Below are 8,452 nucleotides of genomic sequence, written 5' to 3'. Positions count from 1 at the left end.
CTTACCTAATAATATCTACGAAGGAATGATGTTTAGCACCTTATGCCTCGCCTACTATCCTTATTGTACTGTACTTGTTGCGATATAAATTAACTATTTTGACGGTCAAATTCTTTGCCAAATCTGGCGTTAAAGTTGTGGATGGAGGTGGCTTCTACAACTTCTTTCAGTGTATTCCACTTGTTGACCACCCGTACAGGGTACGAGTATTTCCTTATATTCCTTCGGCTCATTTGCGTTTCCAGCTTCCACTTGTGTCCTTTTGTCCTAAACGCGAGCCTCAAATATACAACAAGCTTGCTTAAACCACAAGCCACATGTAAATGAAATACTCTTCCTCGTGAAGGATTCGAACCTTAGATAGTTTTTCGATAGTTATTCGAGTTTTTCAGTTACATATAGCTAATGGTTTATGCAAGTTTGTCGTACATTTGAGGCTCGCGCATTCCTCAATAGTGACTGATTTGAAGAAAATTATCTGTGATCTCTTGCCATGGCGAGGGAAGGGAGGGAATTTTCAGGGGAAAGCGCCAAGCCATTACGACAATATAGCACTTGGAAGAAGTGTCAGGATAAGTATTTGGGATGGGACGGGGAGGGAGGAAGGAATTGTGCCCAACCACTTGAACCGTCGGGGATTGAACGCTGGATTGGCTTTCATTCTACTTTGCTCTGATGAAGGCGAGTTAAGCCGAAAACGAGTTTAGCATTCTTTATTTTTCACATGTGGTTTTTCCGCATACTTGGATCAGTGTTTTTGTGATAATTGTTGCATATATATATATATATATATATATATATATATATATATATATATATATATATATATATATATATATATATATATATATATATATATATATATATATATATATATGACCACCCGTGGTCAGTCTCACCCGTGGTCAGTCTAACAGTCTCCGTGGTGTAGTGGTAAGACACTCGCCTGGCGTTCCGCGAGCGCTATGTCATGGGTTCGTATCCTGGCCGGGGAGGATTTACTGGGCGCAATTCCTTAACTGTAGCCTCTGTTTAACGCAACAGTAAAATGTGTACTTGGATGAAAAAACGATTCTTCGCGGCAGGGGATCGTATTCCAGGGACCTGCCCGAAACGCTACGCGTACTAGTGGCTGTACAAGAATGTAACAACTCTTGTATATATCTCTCAAAAAAAAAAAAAAAATATATATATATATATATATGTATATATATATATATATATACATATATATATATATATATATATATATATATATATATATATATATATATATATATATATATATATATATATATATATATATATATATATGTATCTATCTATCGATGATTTCTGTGTTGTTTGCTAAGATTTCTCTGGTGATGGTCTGATTGTGGGAAGAGATTATATGTTCCTTGATGGAGCCCTGTTGCTTATGCATTGTTAATCGCCTGGAAAGAGACGTTGTTGTCTTGCCTATATACTGAGTTCTTTGAGGCTTACAGTCCCCAAGTGGGCATTTGAAGGCATAGACGACATTGGTCTCTTTCAAAGCGTTCTGCTTTGTGTCTGGAGAGTTTCTCATGAGAAGGCTGGCCGTTTTTTTGGTTTTATAGTAAATCGTCAGTTGTATCTTCTGATTTTTGTCTGTAGGGATAACGTTTCTATCAACAATATCCTTCAGGACCCTTTCCTCTGTTTTATGAGCAGTCGAAAAGAAGTTCCTGTAAAATAGTCTAATAGGGGGGTACAAGTGTTGTGTTGGTTGACTCTTCAGAGGTTGCATGGCATTTCACCTTTCTATTTATGATGTCCTCAACGAAACCGTTAGAAAAGCCGTTGTTAACTACGAGCTGCCTTACCCTACAGAGTTCTTCATCGACTTGCTTCCAATCTGAGCTGTGGCTGAGAGCACGGTCGACGTAAGTGTTGACAACACTCCTCTTGTACCTGTTTGGTCAGTCACTCTTGGCATTGAGGCACATTCCTATGTTGGTTTCCTGCAGTGTGGAAACCTCCAAACAGACATCTGCCATCAGGTACCTGTGTAAAAATGTTGTCAACATACCTGCAGTATATGGCGGGTTTCAAGCACATGTCAACTAAGACCCTCTGCTCGATGGTGCCCATGTAGAAGTTCGTAAACAGGACACCTAGGGGGGAACCCATGGCGACCCCATCTATTTGCTTATACATGTGCCCATCTGGGCTCGAGAAGGGTGCCTCTTTAGTGCAGGCTTGGAGTAGTTTCCTCTGCATGTTTTCTGGCATGTCAAGAGGAGTGCAAGCTGGGTCACGATACACTCTGTCTGCTATCATCCCAATTGTTTCGTCCACCGGCACGTTGGTAAATAGTGACTCTACATCCAACAAGGCTCTTATCCCTGTGGCCTGTGCTCCCCGCAGTAGGTCAACAAATTCCTTGGGAGACTTCAGGCTGAAGGCACAAGATACATAAGGAGTCAGCAACCCGTTGAGTCGTTTAGCCAGTCTGTATGTGGGTTTAGTTTAGCCAGAGTCTGATGAGGGCCTGTTTTTGCAATCGTCTCCATGTATGGCTGGTCTTGTTCCTCTCCTCCAACTTTGTTCTGTTGTCTTACCATCCTGCTTGACCTGTGTGTGTGTGTGTGTGTTTGTGTGTAGTGGGTGTATGTGTGTGTAGTGGGTGTTTGTCTCTTTCCGATCCCTGTAGTTGCCTTCCTCTTTGTGGTGTGGAGGCCTTGCTGTCTCCTCTCTCAGTTTCTCATCTTCGTTACCTGGTTGGAATTAAATTTCAGCAACCTACCACTCCTGGAGTTTGTCTAGATCCTTCTGTAACTTCCTGCAGTTCTCCTCTGTGTTTGCATTCATCATTAGCTTTCCTTCATCTGCAAACATTAACATATACTCCCTCAGGTAGGTTGTTCACATAAATTAGGAGTAACAGTGATCCCTGGACAGAGCCTCGCTGGACCTCACTTGTAATGTTCCCCCACCTTCAAGCTGGGGGAACTCAGTCTCTGACTTAGATTCTTTGTTTTGTCTTCCAGGTTTTCCCTGAACCAGTTCAGTGTTTTCCCACTAATCTCAGCCTGCCTCTTCATCTTGTACACCAGTCTCTCATGAGAAACAATATAAAAACATTTATAGAAAGTAGGAAAATACAGTTTACCCAGTTTTATTTGTCCTGTCTTATTTTAGTAACCCTGTCATAGAACTGAAACAAAGTTTGTCAAACAAGCGTTTCCTCTTTAAATCCGTGTGTGTGTGTGTGTGTGTACTTCCCTAGTTGTGCTTGCGGGGTTGAGCTCTGGCTCTTTGGTCCCGCCTCCCAATGTAACATATTAAACTTGGCGAAATTTAGCAACAACGCAATTCAGGACGTCCGTTAGGCTATGATAGTTTGATACTTTTGTTGGTTATATTTGTATAGCATAACTTTGATTTTCTAATACCTTTGTGAACATCATTTTTACAGGAAAACAAGTTGACAATTTTCAGGTTATTTACAAAACACGCATTGTCAGTTTTCCCTAGTTTTCTAGAGCGTAAATTTTCGAAGAACGGAAGTGGGGTAAACAGCAGCATTGTGGACATGGAGCAACTTGTCCTACATAGAACGTTCGCTTTTCGATCGTAGGCGTTATATGAGGCCAAATATTCTCGTTGACTGAGTGCAGGTTGTTGCACCATCACCACACGCTGCCTGCTCAAGTGTCAGATGCACCGCCACCCATCCCTGCACCACTGGGCACTAATTCAGGCTGAACAACTTTGGTATTTCCGACAAATTGTAAAGTCGTTGAGTAGAACCACTTTTGACATCCTCACTAACCCCCTAATCTTTGGAAGCGATGTGTGTTTACTATTTGCTATTTGTATTTACTATTTATGCCTGCAGGAACGAACTACTAGCTCTTGGACCCCGTCTTTCTAACCGTCGGTTGTCTAATGTACTGACTCCCGACCGTGAGTAGGATGGGCTCACATACCCCGTGCTGTTTGGAAGGTTTTGTTCCCAAAGCTGAATCTAAAACAACAAGAAGCAAGGATGGCTGTCTCTGTACTATATTTAGTCTCATTCACTCCTTAAGCGTGCATTTGTTTACCTGTTGACTGCACGTCACCGCGGGAACGCTGCCTTGTGGGTGTTGATGTTTCAGCCAGTCGCCCCACGCCTGGTAACGTCTTGTGCCGTTAATGATCAACGCATACGGGTCGCAGCAACAGCCTAATTCCCGCGGTAAACTTTCCTTTCACCTGATGTGTCTGTTCACTTAGCAGGAAATAGGTACTCGGGAGTTAGACAACTGTTGTGTTTTGCATCCTGGGGAAGGTCAGTCGTTGGTCCAGGATTACCTCGATAAGCGTAATAGAATTTCTGTCTCCATATTGGAGTCTCATGTTACATATAGTATGTTGTATAATATATAAATTTAATTAAGAAAATCATCACTTGTTGTTTTCGAGCTGAATTTCAAAGACAAAATCCATGTAACATTATGTCTAACACCTGGTGAGAGGGATGCGTTGCATGTTAGAAGCTTGTTTAAATTACGGAATAAGAATTTCCAAATCAATTTCCCTTTAAGGCATTAGACAGCAAACACATACTAACGAGATCACTGTCCAGCAAACACTTTGCTAACAACGTCACTAGCCAGAGAACACTTGCCAATGAACATTTTCTACCTGGGAAAATAATTCATGTATATCTTTGTCTTTCTTTTTGTTAAACACTCTTGTTTTCAAGTTTTAAATGCTGTACACAGTTCTGCAGTATTGAAGGCCCCGTTTCTTTTCAGTAAGCATAACTTTATGGTGTGTCGTGGCACCGTGGTGGAAGATGTTCTCAGGTGGAGCCTAGCACGTCTTAGCCCACACTTACCCAGGACATACTGTGTTAAGTGTCAGCTGACTGGCTCCCCATTGCTTCTTGGTATGAATAATGCAGACAATTACTTTTAATGATATGGCAACAGAGTAGTAATAGTTAAAGTTCCATTCCGGCCTCTTGACATTCTACATAGAGAGCATTATGACTGAGATTCATAATAGGCTTTACCAACTTAGCTGCCTCTGTATTTGCTTCAAAATATAAACACGGATGCCTGGCGACCAGTATCGACGAGTATTGCATACCTCTTTATTAATTCTTTACCAATTACTAATTCTGTGCAGTCGGTTCGTATCATGGCCGGGGAGGATTGACTGGGCACCAATACTTAATTGTAGCCTCTGTTCACCCAGCAGTAAATGTGTACTTGGTTGTTAAACTATTTGGCGGGTCGTATTCCAGGGAAAAATTAGGACTAAGAACCTGCCCGAAACGCTATGCGTGCTAGTGGCTGTACAAGAATGTAAGAACTCTTGTATAAACAAATACAAAATTCTCAGGCATGGTCTTGTAGCACAATAGTCTACGTCCTCGACTCACAACCAAGATAACGGTTCAATTCCTGGGTAGGACAAAAATGTTTGGGAATATTTTGGGAAGATCTTGCATGATGTGCAAGGTAAGAAGTTGGCCTAAGACCCTTATAAGGGGGTCTCCAAAAGTCTTAGCATAGGCTCTCTCTCTCTCTCCGACAAGGGGAATTATTGATTATACTTCCGTACTCAGGTGTCACAATGTATACGAACACACTACATAATTTACGTGAACCTCACACACTATAAAGACCTTGCCGCTGATGATGACTCAAAAAGAGAGGTATAAGACACTGTGCGTTGATAACTGATATCAACACTGGGGAAGGTGTACCATGATAGCAGCAGTAATTGTTCCTCCCATGGCAGGACTCATGCATCGCGCTTCATGCAAAACAAGACTATGTATCATTGTCCACCTCCACTTCTCTTCCAAGTTCTCTCCAGAGATGTTACTGTACCGTCCTCTACTTTCCTTTTTTCTCTTGGAATTTCAAGTCTTTACTGTAGCTTTCATTTATCCTTTTAGCAGTTTTCTTTGATAATCTCATCAGTCGCACTCTCCTTCCAACTTTCTTTCATTTCCTGTGTAACGTTGATTACTTTTCATTGACTTTACTGGAGAGTTTAACTTGTCCATGTCAACAGTCCTGTATCGGAGCTTGTGTGAGCAGTCAAGACACTCAGCTTACTCATGAGTTACAACATTTACTCCTCGCCACAAGTCATACTGCTGCATGAGTGTCGCTTACTCTTTCTGGCACTCTATCAGGCTTCACTCTTCCTCCCTAACATATCGGTTCACTCGTCTTACTACCTGTTCACACCCGGTCTGCCGTCGTCTGGTTAGATTATTATAGTCGCATTAACAAGCTTCGTTACACAGCACTGTTATGTTACCCAATCTCCGTGAGGGGATACATAGTTTAGGTCCTAGCTAGGATGTGTACTGCGTACCAGTGATCTGTATTCTAGGGCTGGCATGGTCTAGCTCCGGTTAAACTCAATCATTCTTTAGATATTTGAACGTCATTCTTATGTTTGCCAGATTCGTTGTATAGTAATAAGTGGTAGCTAAGGTGCGTGGGAGCGTGACGCCAGCGCCCGTGGTAACAGTGTTGGCGGGGCTGTGTTCTGGGAGTGGCGAGGCCCCAGACATCGCCCTCTCTAAACACGATAAGCAGAATTATTGACATCACGGTGTAACTGAATGTGAAAACATCGCAGAATTCAGAGACTACGATATTACGAATGTTCAAGAAATATGTATTTCTATCTATATATCCAACGTTATGTTTGTAACTCATCTTCTATGTATGTACTTTAACCTGAATAAACATTTGATTTGATTTGACATATATAGGCCTACTCACCAACGAGATACCTGGCCAATTCATAGGCCTATTCACAACGCCATACCTTGGCCAATTCATAGGCCTCCTAACTAGCACAGGTTGCCTCCCTATACATAAATACAAAACTCCAAATTAAGAGACGACAAATGGGCAACAACGGGTGTTGCCAGCGACACAAAATACTGTGTCGCTGGCAACACCAGCGACACCACTGGGTTACCCAATGGTGATTTGGGTGGTAACCCAAATCACCACTGGTGATTTGGGTTACCACCCAAATCACATGTTGATTTGGGTGGTAACTGTGGTGAGGTGTAGCAAGTCATGTGGTATGGTGCAGGACAAGTCATGCGGTGTGGTGCAGGATAAGCCATGTGGTGTGGTGTAGGGCGAGTCATATGATGTGGTGCAGGCCAAGTCATGGGGGTGTGGTGCAGGAGGGCGGTGTGTGAGACACCCGCACTCCACACTGCCCTGTGTGCTCTCCTACACGGCCCCACGTACTACCTCGTGTACACAAAAACGCACGTCCATAATTGCACCAAGCACCTCCCCCACACACGCTCGCCCCACGTGCTTGTGTTGATATTATGACGCGGTGTTGATGCGCTCACCTATATGTTCTTACATAATACCCTCTCCATGGCCAAACTTCGGTTTCTTGGCCTTGTTTTCCTTCTCAGTTTTCCGTGTAATGCAATGTCTCCCGTCAAATCTCTTGTCAAAGCTCCATTTACTATTATGGGTACAGGTAGCCTGCAGGGCGAGTTTCAGCTCTTGGGCTCTGCCTCTTGGTAAGGGGTTAGCTTTAACTCCTTCCGCTTTCAGCTCATTACACCTGACCAATAATTTAGGGCATCTACTGCTGCTACTGTTACTTCTGCTGCTACTGTTACTTCTGCTGCTGCTGCTACTGGTATTATTACTGCTGTTACATCTGCTGCTAATACCTACTACTACTCCTGTTACTGCTACTTCTAGTGCTGCTGCTATTGCTACTGCTGTTGCAATTACTAATCCTGTTGTTGTTGCTACTGCTGCTGCTACTACTATTACTGCTGCTGCTTCTGCTACTACTATTACTGCTGCTGCTACTACTACTACTATTACTGCTGCTGCTACTACTACTACTACTGCTACTACTATTACTGTTGCTGCTACTACTACTACTATTACTGCTGCTGCTACTACTACTGCTACTACTATTACTGCTGCTGCTACTACTACTGCTACTACTATTACTGCTGCTGCTACTACTACTACTATTACTGCTGCTGCTACTACTACTACTACTGCTACTACTATTACTGTTGCTGCTACTACTACTACTATTACTGCTGCTGCTACTACTACTACTATTACTGCTGCTGCTACTACTACTACTATTACTGCTGCTGCTACTACTACTACTATTACTGCTGCTGCTACTACTACTACTGTTACTGCTGCTGCTACTACTACTACTATTACTGCTGCTGCTACTACTACTACTATTACTGCTGCTGCTACTACTACTACTATTACTGCTGCTACTACTACTACTACTATTACTGCTGCTGCTACTACTACTACTGTGTGTGTGTGTATGTAATTACCTAAGTGTATGTCCGTCCCATACCCCAGACCATTCGCCCTGCACATTTGCATGACTCTAGCCCCAAGCGAAACAAACAAGCCTAAGACAGTCTCTCTTAGTATATATTCCA

The sequence above is a fragment of the Procambarus clarkii genome, chromosome 60 (assembly GCF_040958095.1).
Source record: "Procambarus clarkii isolate CNS0578487 chromosome 60, FALCON_Pclarkii_2.0, whole genome shotgun sequence".
In the NCBI taxonomy this organism is placed as follows: domain Eukaryota; kingdom Metazoa; phylum Arthropoda; class Malacostraca; order Decapoda; family Cambaridae; genus Procambarus; species Procambarus clarkii.
Note: the sequence above shows the minus strand (reverse complement) of the source record.